The following is a 13,181-nucleotide window of genomic DNA, read 5'->3' on the forward strand; positions in this document are numbered from 1 at the left end:
ACCGCGAGCAGGAAGCCTTGAATATCACCTCCACCAACATCACTTTCGGCAATCATGTCGAAGATTTTGGCATGTATCTTGCATAACGTTCTTCATGATAACCTCAGCAAGCCATACCCACGAAGAAGATACAGAATAACCGAAAACATGTTCCCTCTATTGTTTCTGCTTGATTTCTGCAGTGTAAGGGAAGTCACGGATTGCTACTCGAGTTAAGTGTACCAATACGAAGCCATTTACTGCAAGTGGCTTGTTCGCATATAATCAATTACGTTATTGTTGACTATTGCATTTAATTTTCATCAGTATTTTTATGCCTCAGCGTGATTATCAATGCCACTTGCTTAGAATATTAATCATACCTTCAACTAGGGGTCAGTGATTAAGGAGGAACAAAGATCTCACATTATTTTGAAAGGTTTTCTTCAAAAATACAAATATTACCTAATCTGATATTAATAATTCATTCCTACTCACGTAAAGGATTCTCTCTCTCTCTCTCTCTCTCTCTCTCTCTCTCTCTCTCTCTCTCTCTCTCTCTCTCTCTCTCTCTCTCTCTCTCTCTCTCTCTCTCTCTCTCTCTCTCTCTCTCTCTCTCTCTCTCTCTCTCTCTCTCTCTCTCTCTCTCTCTCTCTCTCTCTCTCTCGTTTCAGGCCGCGACAGTCTAGTGTTGGCATCGTTGACAACAGATCCTAACCTTGATGTACAGGTAGCGGGTGATGGTGGACGCCGCGTGGCTCGGTGTGTTGTCTCTCTCTTCACCGCGGACGAATTCAGTATTCTGTTTTTGGTGGTGCTCCAGTTAACAGTACATAGTTTATTGTAGAAGCTGTAGTAGTAGCAGCAGTAATGGTAGTCGAAGCAGTGGTAGTACACGAAGTAGTAGTAGTAGTAGTAGTAGTAGTAGTAGTAGTAATAGTAGTAGTAGCAGTAGTAGCAGGAGTGATAACTGGCATTAGCAGCAGAAGAGCTATGGTCGAGTGGGTCGTGTATGCCTCAGCTAACTTGGTCGGTACTTTTATTACCATTTTCTCCTGAACTCGCTTTAATATTCGTTTGTTGAAGGTATTTGAAACCTCCACGCCTCTATCTACAGTTTCCTGAAATATTCATAATCCAATTTCCTGGCTTCATACCAATCTATGTTTTTAACCGAACTCCCTTATATATATATATATATATATATATATATATATATATATATATATATATATATATATATATATATATATATATATATATATATATATATATATATATATATATATATATATATATATATATATATATTAAGCCAACGTCTCTACATTAAGAAAACGCCACCAACCATCTTATGTATCTCAGCCATGCATCACCATTCTTTTATTTTACAAGCTTTTGATCCCACGTAGACATCATCTGCGAGCCTAGTTTTAATTTCCAGCACACCAGATACTGGTTAATCATGTTTTCCTTTATCTTTACATAATCTCTCCTTATCCTTGAGCAGCCTGTAACCCCATCCATCACCCAACACTCCAGCACTCATCTTTTCAGCCACATCGTCGTTGGACTCTCAGTTACCCGCCGTTACCAGCACCCTCCGCTACCGTACACTCGACCGCAATAGCAAGACAAAGCCACTTACGAATTTCTTCGATACAAATATAACTTCCATGGTACTGATGTCTTCTCGAGTATATTATGTAATACGTGGTTGATGTATTGTATGGATAGTTTAATGTAAATAAATATATGATAACTGTTAATTCCTCTCTTGATTAATTTATTTATTTATTTGGTATACAACAGTTTACTTGGTCAGTGAAACAGGAAGGTCAAGGAGGGAAGAAGAGCAGCAGTGATACATAAGTCTTGATGATGGCGAGACACGAGGTAAGAAGGGGAAGTTGTTTAAAAATGCAGCTATTTTTTTTTTTTAATATGAAGAATCATATATACTTACTATTTCAAAAAGCTAATAAGTGTTACCTTGGATTTTGTTGAACTTAAACTTACTTTTATGATTCTTCTGCGTCAAAATCTGTAGTGCTGATTACTTTGTGATGTAATTAGCTGAGCGGCGAAGCGCTGCCCCATTAGTGTGCGTGATTGACGGCCGTGATGATGATCGTTTGCATTGTGCGACTAAAACTGTGAAGATTAATTTATCATTGTCGAAAAAGACGACTAATTAATTATTTTTGTACAATATTTTAACTTCTATCTATTAAGCTAATATAACTGTTTTGATATTTAATCTGGAGAGATCTGGCAGCGACAACACAATTTTGCTCACTGGTAACCGAAGAGCGAGGAACAAAAGTTCGCGAGACAATGTCTGGAGATGGTTCGCACACACCGAGACAAGGGATTCGTTCTGAAGTAGCGGGGAGAGATTCTTTGTTTCTGTGTTTGGTGGGGGTTAGTGCTGAGAGGGACGACAAATCATAACGCCTTGTTTTGAAAATCGAAATCGGAAGAGATTTTTTTTTCGTGCTTCAGCAGCGAAGTTTAGCTTAAGTATTGTCTACATCTGTGATTCGAACGATACAAACAAGATGTGCTGCGAAAAGAACCACCAGCAAAGTTTCACTTAAACTGAAACACTTCAGTTGAATAGTAATACTTGTGTCTCTTGTGCTGTTCACTCCTCGTCCTGTATCACACACCAGTATCTGTCCTCCCCGACCCCCCAGCAGCCTCATGCCACTGCTCACTCTTCTTTCGCCTCCAGACTCACCATACCTGAACGGCTGAGTCTTTCTATTCACGTACAGCTTCCCGGCTGTATCCGAGGTCCTCTTTTTCTCACAGTTGATCCGTTAGCTATTTAGAAAACGAGGATCTTTTCCGTTTGGCGTACAGCGCTAAAATTAATTTTAATATAGATTTTCTTATGTATTTTTGTCCGTAGAATCCGAATATGACAACCGTTTTATGGAGAAACGAACAGTTTTTAAGTTATTTTCCTTTACGCTGCAGCCGCCGCAGACTCAAAATAGCTCGCAGAGGGCTTAGGGTCGGGGAGCATATTTAAACTACTCCAACCGAACTTTACGGCCTACTAATGGGGGGGCTGTGCCCCCCTCGACCCCCCCTAATAACCAGGGGGGGCTACGCCCCTCCCTGGACCCCCCCCTCATGTATATGTGATTTATTTCAGCGAGGAGGTATTTCTCGCAACACCCGCTGCAGCCTCGCCGCGGCCAGCACCAGAGGCGACGCGCTTTCGTAAACATTATCCCATATTTTCAAGAGTAAAAAAAAAGTCCTTGAATTGGATTTTCAAAGCGTTTCCATGACTGCTGAAGGTTTGCAAACGGAAAAGATCCATAAATTGTATATAATACTGAATATTACGACTTTTTAAAGTTTGAATTCCTTCAGTAATAGATAGGAAGAAAATAACTTTAAAGGCAAATAACTCAAAAACTGTTAATTTCTCCAAAAAAATAATGTGATATTCTGATTCTACGGACAAAAATACATAGAAAAATCTATATTAAAATTACTTTTAGCGCTGTACGCCAAACGGAAAAGACCCGAAAACGACAATGACGTTGATATAGTCATGTGAGACTCGTGACATTAGTGTTGTAGCCTGTTTGCGACCACCCTGTTACCATCCCTCAGGACGACATGAACGCCATATTCTGCAAAAATAAGATGGAACCCCACAGACAAGGTAAGAAACTAATGTTTCTCCAGGCATTGAAAAAGCACGAGTTCAGTTAAAAACGCGATGAAGGTCCAGACCTTATTTTGTTGGTATTAATCCAGAAGTTAACCCGTCTTAAAACGAGGACACACTTGTGATATTTGAAGCATTATCTGACAAACATTGACCACACTGCCGCATTGCTTTGTCGTCGCAAATAACTCGTTCGTGAGACATTAATTTATGTATGGTTTGGATGGGGAGTATATATCGAGAGATTTATTTCCGTTTATCGCAATTTAACGGCGAGTCACAGGTTAGGTTAAATTTAGTTTGGTTACATTTGATTGTTAACGATGAGTACGTGATACAGCTCGCGCTGCGCCACTGATTGTTTTCGCAGGTGGTCGGAGACCCGGTAAGTGTACTTATAGATTTTAACTATATTTCTTTCTGTATAACTCCCTTTAAAACCGTTTCAGACCACTAGGTTAACAAATTATATGATGCGCTTTAACGATCGAATCCTGGACCTTATAACCTGCCATAATCCTGACCTCCCGCCGTCACATGTTGGTATGACTTGCTCAGACAATCGAGTCATTACAGCCGTACTGCGAGGTTGCGTGAGTGTTGGCAGTGTTGCTCAGGGCCGGACAGGAAAGATCACATGGTCAGAAATATGTAAAATTACAGAGAGCTACCTCCCACTCATGCAACAATAACAAACTTAATTACATCGGCAAGTAACTCGAGTTATATATATTGACAAATGTGTTACTGCTCCCGTTTTATTTGGCGAACGCTCATACGTGTGAAGGCTCAACGACGAGACGCGCCGGGCCGGGAGAGACGCGCTGGGTCTGTATTATACTCACTCTCTCCCTCTATAATATATTCCTCCCAAAAGTCAGACTGCTGGAGAGCACGGATAATCGGGGTGAGCCGCCATGCATTATCTAGTGGCTAAAGGAGGAGCGCGCACGCCTGCCTGTCACTAGCGGGGCCGAGCACGTACACAATGCCGAGAACACTTAGGCATTATCTAAGGTTTTATTTGTGAGGAAAAGTATAACTTCGGCGCTGACGGTACGCATTTATATATTATTCTGCACTTATATGCCATTTCATTTTATTACAGTAGTTCAGAGCAAATTATCTGTATCGGTTCACAATCCTTGTAGGGAAATGGTTTTCAGACTTCCTATGACGCGACCATGTTGTGATGTATGCGTCACCTCTTCAATGCCGTACCGTGATGCTATTTTTTTTTTTTTATAACGCATGGCACCTCATACAGGATCTACCTACCGCTTACTGGTAGTGGCGACCCAGTAATTTGATTCCACAGGTATCAATAAATGATAATAATAATAATCATACTACTACTTGCTACGACTACTATATATACTACTACTATTACTACTACTACTACTACTACTATCATCACTACATCTACTACTACTACTACTACTACTGCTGCTGCTTCTACATCTGCTGATAATAATATTAATAATAATGATAAAAAAATAATAGTAATAAAAATAATAGTAATTATATTAATAATATTACTATTCTCATTATTATATTTATTATATTTATTATTATTATTATTATTATTATTATTATTATTATTATTATTATTATTATTATTATTATTATTATTATTATTATATGAAAATAATGATAATTAGTAATTAATAATAATAATAATAATAATAATAATAATAATAATAATAATAATAATAATAATAGTAATCATTTCTCTAAAAATTAGTAACTCAAATAGCGCCGGTATTTTAGAAACTGTTATTGCCAAGAGACTACATCAAAGAGTATTTTCATTACGATTTTGCCGTTCGTCAGCGGCACAGCACGCTCCCTTTTTGCACGTAGTATACAGCAATCATTATCACATTTTCAGACATACATAAAGATAAAAAAACTAAAATTAGATTTAAGATTACCGCACCATTTCCATGTCGTTACTTATTACATGACAGAAATATCACAGAAGTAAAGGTTACTTAGTAGAGACTACCTGTGTCGTTTTTCCTTCCATGACCACCACCGCAATTAACCACAGTTCCCCCTTCCACCAGGACCACAAAGCGCCCTTATTCCCCCCATTCACTCCACTCCCGTCATTACACTCCTTAAAAGACATCAACAACAATAGCAGTCCCGTCACCACCCTCACATGTACAGAACAACACCCTCCTTAAGACACATCACCAGCAGACCCGTCACTATCGTCACACTTACATAACCACCATCACCACCATCAACACCACCCTGACCGGAATCCATCATTACCATCACTACTATACCATTTGCATCAACCGCCACAACCACCGCACCGCTGCCAACCCACACAGTCAGCAGAACGCACCACTACGAGAGATCACAAAGGAGTGTTGAATAAGAGATATCATCGCTAAGCAAACAGAATATTCAGTCGCTGCAAGTAATACTGTAAACGGAATTGAGTCGACAGAGAGCAATGTTTCCAAGCATACAAATCAACAACATAAATTTAATTACGTTAACAAATCATTTCGGTAACACAGCTGTATATGATTTACCTGCTGTCGAGATTACAAGAAACAGTAGAATCATAATTCAATTTCTCGTTTGACTGGTGCATTCACAATCCGAAATAATGATTTGTAATTCAATATTCCTGTGCTTCGGCGTGTTACTAATTGTTCTGCCCACAAATACATTGTACGTTGAACTCCATTCCGTCCCTGTTCGAAGCAGACGCCACGCGCCCCTATCCAGGTATCAGCCTCCCTTTACTTACGGTGGGTCGATAAATGTCCGTCGGAGGCTGAATAACATCAGCTCTGCCAGCTTCGTTGTCACGGCCGGTCGTCTGTACCGAGGAAGGGAAAGGGAAAGCTCCTTCATTCTTTACCCCTTGAAAATTATGAATATCCCATCCCCTTTACTTTTAATAAATACTACCATCTAACAGCAAAAGTAATGTCTATTAACAGAGCAAAACACAATGTTTCGATTATATGAAATAAACTTAAAATAATACTTTTCACTGAGCTGTAACAATTTTTTTTTTTGTGTGTGTGTGTGTGTGTTCTAGTTATGATCAGGATCTCGAAGAGTACCGAGCACACAAGTAAACACTATTATATCAGCATCAATTTAAATTTGCTCGGCTTTTTTTATAACAAAATGGCACCTGTGATATAGTTGGCTAAACTCTCCTCTTCAGTGGTTCTGGGATGTACGACAGTAAAGTTATTCAAGACTGTAACTGGACAAATTACAATTTATATAAGTGTACATGTCTGTTTCATTAGATAAGAAGACTGCCAACCTTTTCATCAACGACTTCACCGCTAAGGGATATTTAATTGTTGTTTTACTGTGCGTCGGGCAGACGTCGTGTCGTGTTACTGCCACTACTGCTGACTGCTCAACTGTCCGGATGTTCTAGTTTTTTTTCATTTAAGTCTATTTAAGTCATTTTAGTCAAAATCTAAGTCGCAACCTCGACTTGCTATAATTCACACACGTTTCTCGTCCTAAGTAACATTACTTTACCAGATAAAGTAGCGAGGAGGCCTTCCGTGGGAGGTATTAACGGTGGTGGAAGGTGGATCCAGCACATAATGAAACGGGAAGTCACTCTCGTGATTGGAAGTAGCGAGGACACGAGTATATTATGATCCACTAGTGCCAGGGCTCCGCCACACATACTTTCTATCAAACTGAACTTTACACTTACACATGCAGCACACAGCTGAAGTTGATTATATTTCCATTAGCTGAAGGTCTTACAGGTGGCAGACACAGTACGGGTAAAGTAGGAGCAGATGGCCTCACCCTGACCTAATAATAGTGCAACCGCTTTTATGTTTTATAAATCAATTTAAAAATATAAATAATGTTTGCAGAGTCGCAGAGTTCCCAGGGGCTGGAAAAATCCCACCATTATGCTATTGACTAACAAAAAAATGCGACACAGAAGAGACTTAGCGACCAATTAGTTTACTCCCATAACATTTTTTTTTTACGAAGATAATCACAAACAGAATACGTGCATCACTAGATTCTGACCAGCCCAAAGAAGAAAGCTGAATTCCGTAGCAAATACTCCATAACAACCGTCCACATCCACGGCATCACCCAACGTATAGATCAGCCTACAACGATAAGCCATTATGCTTGGCTTTCAGAAATTTTGAAAAACATTCAATTCAGTTTAACTTTAGCATTCATGAAGGCACTCAGGAGATTAACTGTACTTAAAGTTTATATATATATATATATATATATATATATATATATATATATATATATATATATATATATATATATATATATATATATATATATATATATACACATATATATACATATACAGAGAAGTATGTAGAATGTTTGGTTGTGGAGAGGAGCGGTACAAGTTCTGGAGGTCGGGAGAGAAGAAGAAATCAGGTGGTGTTGGAATTCTGGTGAGAGAAGATCTAATGGCGGATGTGATAAAAGTAGAAAGGACAAATTCAAGAATAATGAAGATACAAATTGTGATGGGAAGAAAAGTTGGGCATATATTTTCAGTATATGCACCACAAGCTGGTAGGGCGGAAGAAGAAACGGAAGTTTTATGGGGCGTATTAGATGAGGTGGCAGCAGTGCCGGAGTCAGAGGTGCTACTTGTTGCTGGAGATCTAAATGGACACATTGGAGAGGACAGAAGAGGTTTCGTAGAAGTCGTGGGAGCGCGTGGATTTGGAGGGAGAAATCAGGAAGGAGAAACGTTACTAGAATTTTGTCAGAGTAAGTAGTGAGAGTGATAAACACCATGTTTTAACCCGGTAGCAGCGATGGGCCAAATTGGTGGCTTTACCGTGTACCAGCGACGGGCCACATTTTTGCCATGATATAACCCCCCCAAAATGGATGATGCATAAACTAATCACAAAATGCGTTGATATATATTATGAAGTGGTTTGCAAGAGCGATGATTTTTTTCTCATTAATTCGCTTAGAGGGGCCTTTAAGAAACATGATCCCCGCAGCTACCGAGTTAAAAGGACAGGGAGAAGAAAATCACATACAAGAGTGGAGGAGCAGAAACACAAATTGACTACATATTGCTGAAGAAGGATAGGGAGATACATGCAAGAGATTGTAAGGTCATCCCAGGAGAGGCATGTTTAACGCAACACCGAATGCTGTGTTCAGATCTTAAAGTGAGGAACTTGAAGAGAAAGAAAAGACAGAAAGGCGATAAGAAAATAAAAGTGTGGAAACTGAAGGACGAGGAAACGAGAAGACAATTTAAAGTGAAGGTGCAGCAGAAAAATAACATAAACAGAGGAGGCTGGAAACAACTGAGTGAAACTATTCTGGAGGCTGCAAAGGAAGTTTGTGGTGAAACCACAGGACATAAAAGAATACAAAGAGAAACATGGTGGTGGAATGAAGCAGTGCAGAGGGCAGTGTGGGAAAAGAAAAGCGCTTATAAGAGATGGCAGAGAACACGGAATGAAGAAGATAAGAGGGAATATAAAGAGAAAGAAAAACAAGCAAAATGGGAAGTAGCCAGAGCGAGGAGGCTAGCATGGGAAACTTGGAGTGAAGAACTGAATAGTAGTGAGAAGCAAAAAGAAATGTTTAGAATTGCAAAACAAATGAAGAAAGAGAGAAAAGATGTAATCGGAGCAAAGTATATAAAGGACGAAAGAAGAGTTATCAAGATACAGAAAGAGGAGATACTAGAGAGGTGGAGAGGTTACTTTGAAGATCTGTTAAATGAGGAGAATGAGCACAATCTGGAAGAGATGGGTGTCGTGGAAGGGCCGATAGAAGAGTCTCAGAGGAAAAAGTGAAGAGAGCAATAAAAAGAATGAAAAGTAGAAAAGCGCCAGGTCCAACAGGAGTGACAAGTGACTTGCTAAAAAGGTCACGTATTATAGGAAAACTGACGCGAGTATTTAGAAGCATTGTCGACGAGGGAGAGATTCCCGATGATTGGAAAAACAGTGTGACTGTGTCAATTTACAGAGGAAAGGGAGATGCTTTGGAGTGTGGAAAATATAGAGGAATTATGCTATTGGAGCATGGAATGAAATTATTTGAAAAGGTGTTGGAGGAGAGGTTAAAGAAACTGATAAAAGTAGATGGTCGGCAGTTTGGCTTTAGTCCAGGAAGGTCGACAACAGACGCAATCTTTATTATGAGGCAAATACAGGAAAAGTTCAGTGAAAAGAAGCAGAAACTATATCATGTCTTTGTGGACCTGAAAAAGGCTTTTGACCGAGTGCCGAGGAGAGCGATTGAGTGGGCACTGAGGAGGCAAAAAGTGCCAGAAAGGCTCGTGGCTGCAGTTATGTCTCTGTATGTGGAATCGAGGTCAAAGGTGAAAACATAGGCTTTTGACATAAGAGTAGGAGTGCACCAGGGATCAGCTCTTAGTCCACTACTCTTATCACGGTACCTAATGGAAGAGGCTACTAAATTGGCAAGAGGAGACGGCCCATGGGAGCTACTGTACGCTGATGATCTGGTGTTGACAGCAGAATCAAAGGAAGAAGTGACTGACATGTTTAACAGATGGAAAGAAGAAATGGAGCAGAGGGGATTAAAATTAAACATGGAAAAGACAAAATTAATGGTGAAATAAGGCAAGAGAAAGGATTCAGTCAGGAAAATGGCCATGTGGATGCTGTGGAAGAGGAGTGGGAGCAAATAATTCTGTGTTGTGTACTGAGTGTAATAAATGGTGTCATCAACGATGCTCAGGTCTGAGAAATCTGCGAGGGGTACAGAACTTTGTATGTCCAAGATGTGTGAGGGAGGGGGATGATGGTGATGGTAGTGATGATGACGATGATGCCGGGCTGGTGGTGGACGGAGGTGTGTTGGAGGAAGTACAGCAGTTCTGGTACCTGGGAGATGTGTTGGACTGTGAAGCAGGAGTGGAGAGAGCAGTGAGAGCGAGAGTAGCAGCTGCATGGGATAGGCGGCGAGAAATAGCCAGTCTATTAGTGAACCGCAACATAGGATTGAGGAGCAGGGGAAGGGTTTACGAGGCCTGTGTGAGAAGTGTTCTTTTGTATGGAGCAGAAATATGGGCATTGACAAACAGACTTATGGATGTTCTGTGCAGTTGTGATCGCAGGATGCTGAGATACATGGCAGGATGGAAGGTCAAGCAGTGAAGTGGCGGAGATGTGTGAGGTTGAGGACCTTTCTGTTAAATTGAGGCAGAGAAGATTGAAATGGTTTGTAATTATAGTCCGTTTCATTCCGTCTGTCCACTCGCGAATGTAGATGTGGCACCTGCGCATTGTTAGTTCTCGTGATTGCGTGAAGATCAACTTTATATTTTCAGTGATATATTTGAATGTTTGTGTATAAAAAAAAAACTCAAACCCTCTTATATGAACCGCAAACACAAACCATACCATACAAACACACAAAAGAGCAACTTGTATCAAACAGTATAGTCTGATTTTACTTGAACGATTTATAGCCTTTCAGATAGCCACATTTCATCTTATTCAGGTACATAAAGTGACATCCGACTCTGCCAGTGTCTATACATAAGGAGTTTTGATGTGTTGCATGTAAATAACATGGGCAGCCTAACATTCGAAATAGCGTAGCATCGCATTCAACAGCTATTATATACTATTTCATGTTATATTGAATATTAATCGTTATTTACATGCAGTAAATTTTTAAGATACCCTTTATTTGCACTTGCAGAGCCAGATGTCTTTTAATATACCTGAAATGAGCTATCAATCAATGAATTTGAAAAAACATGAATCGTTCGAGTATGTTGTGACAATGTAATTTGATACAAGCTTGTCTTTTCGTGTGCTTGTATGTTAGGCTAACGACTGAGTTGTTTATTGTATAGATAAACATTCAAATATAATATTGAAAAATAACCTTGAATGTCTATCACAAGTTTATTTTTACGTATTCACGAACTTGAAATGCGCAGGTGCCACATCCAACACATTCCCGCTTTGTTGATGGACAGACGAAATGAAACAGACTGTAATGAACCTCAGAACTTTGATTAAAAAACTGTTCGGCAAAATATCTCCAGAACTGTCCACAGCTTGCTTAGAATCGGTATAAATGATGAATATAGATTTATACTGTATCAAAATTAAGAAACACACAGTTGTCAGAAATGTGGAAGTTGTTGCTTTGGAGTACCTCATATTGAAGACTAAAAGAATACAATCAGCTTAGTAATTTAAATAATCCTCCCTCATCCATTAGATCATTTATTCAGTAAGTGTCATTCATCCATTTCCTTCCTCTTTCGTTCCATCTTTCCATCCCTTCTACTTTTATTCTTTCCTCACTTCTTTCTTTGTCATTTCCTTTTTTCTTTATTCCCTTATTCCCTCCTTCCTACCTTCCTTTCTCTCTTCCTTCTCCCCTTCCTTCAATCCTTCCTTTATTTCTTCTCTCATCCACTTTCTTTTCCTTCCTTCCTTCCTTCCTTTCTTCCTTCCTTCCTTCCTTTTCCTTCACTCCTTGTCGTTCACCATTTTTTTTCATCTTTCTTCAATCCTTCCTTTCCTCTTATCCTCTCACCCACTTTCCTTCCTCCTTTCATTCCTTTTCCCCTTCCTCTTTCCATTCTTCCTGTGGGTGTGTTAAAACTCGTGAGAGACAAAGATTGAGGAGTATTTTTTTTCCTGATCATTCTTTCACGGTACGCTTGACACGTGTCGCCTCGCTGTAAGCTTGTAGACCCTTGAGGCGTGTGTAGCAAACATTTCACTTGAGGGTTTTTTTTTTTTCTTTTTTTTTACTCATCTCTCTGCCCTCCCTTGATTCTCTCCTCCCTGTTCTCCTTTTTTTCCCAAGAGTTCAATTTGCTCTCTCTTCCTTGTTTTTGTTTTCTTATTCTTTTCTGATTTCTTTCTTCCTCTCTCTCTCTCTCTCTCTCTCTCTCTCTCTCTCTCTCTCTCTCTCTCTCTCTCTCTCTCTCTCTCTCTCTCTCTCTCTCTCTCTCTCTCTCTCTCTCTCTCTCTCTCTCTCTCTCTCTCTCTCTCTCTCTCTCTCTCTCTCTCTCTCTCTCTCTCTCTCTCTCTCTCTCTCTCTCTCTCTCTCTCTCATCATCATTATTCACACATTTGTTGTTTATTTCAATTGCTTACTCATTTATTTGTTTTATTCACTTATTTTGTATTTTATTATATCCTTTTTATTCTTCCTTTATTATACTTGTAGCTTTGTCGGGTACAGATACAACCGTTCATTTTTTTCTTTTTTTTTGTACATTCCTTATTTCTTTCACCTCTTTTTCTCGCATCTCTTCTCATCCTTGAATTCTTTGTCCTCTCCTTTTTCTCCCCCTCATAACCCGTCTTCTTTCTTTTTTGTCTTCTTTATGTTCTATCTATACCTTCTTCATTTCGTCCATCTCTTTCCTCGCATCTCTTCTTTCTCTTCCTTGAATTCTTACGTCCTCTCTTCTACCCCCTCCTACTCCTCCTGCTTCATGTTCTATCTCACACTCTCTTATCCTGTATGT

At 39.5% G+C, this 13,181-nt stretch overlaps 1 protein-coding gene and 1 long non-coding RNA gene across 2 annotated transcripts in view; both read left to right on the forward strand.

Annotated features, from left to right (window-relative positions):
• Positions 1-1,748, forward strand: part of LOC127004930 (lachesin-like) — a 94,734-nt gene extending 92,986 nt beyond the window's left edge. Inside the window, exon 8 of the mRNA XM_050873181.1 lies at positions 1-1,748. This exon is cut by the window's left edge and continues 1,708 nt beyond it. The gene's annotated coding sequence lies outside the window, so the exon portion shown is untranslated.
• A 1,778-nt stretch (positions 1,749-3,526) lies between these two features.
• The window catches only part of LOC127004931 (uncharacterized), a 32,720-nt gene continuing 23,065 nt past the window's right edge, over positions 3,527-13,181 (forward strand). Inside the window, exon 1 of the long non-coding RNA XR_007758119.1 lies at positions 3,527-3,667. This is a non-coding gene — a long non-coding RNA (uncharacterized LOC127004931). The remainder of the gene's footprint in view (positions 3,668-13,181) is intronic.

This window comes from Eriocheir sinensis, chromosome 3 (genome assembly GCF_024679095.1).
Source record: "Eriocheir sinensis breed Jianghai 21 chromosome 3, ASM2467909v1, whole genome shotgun sequence".
In the NCBI taxonomy this organism is placed as follows: domain Eukaryota; kingdom Metazoa; phylum Arthropoda; class Malacostraca; order Decapoda; family Varunidae; genus Eriocheir; species Eriocheir sinensis.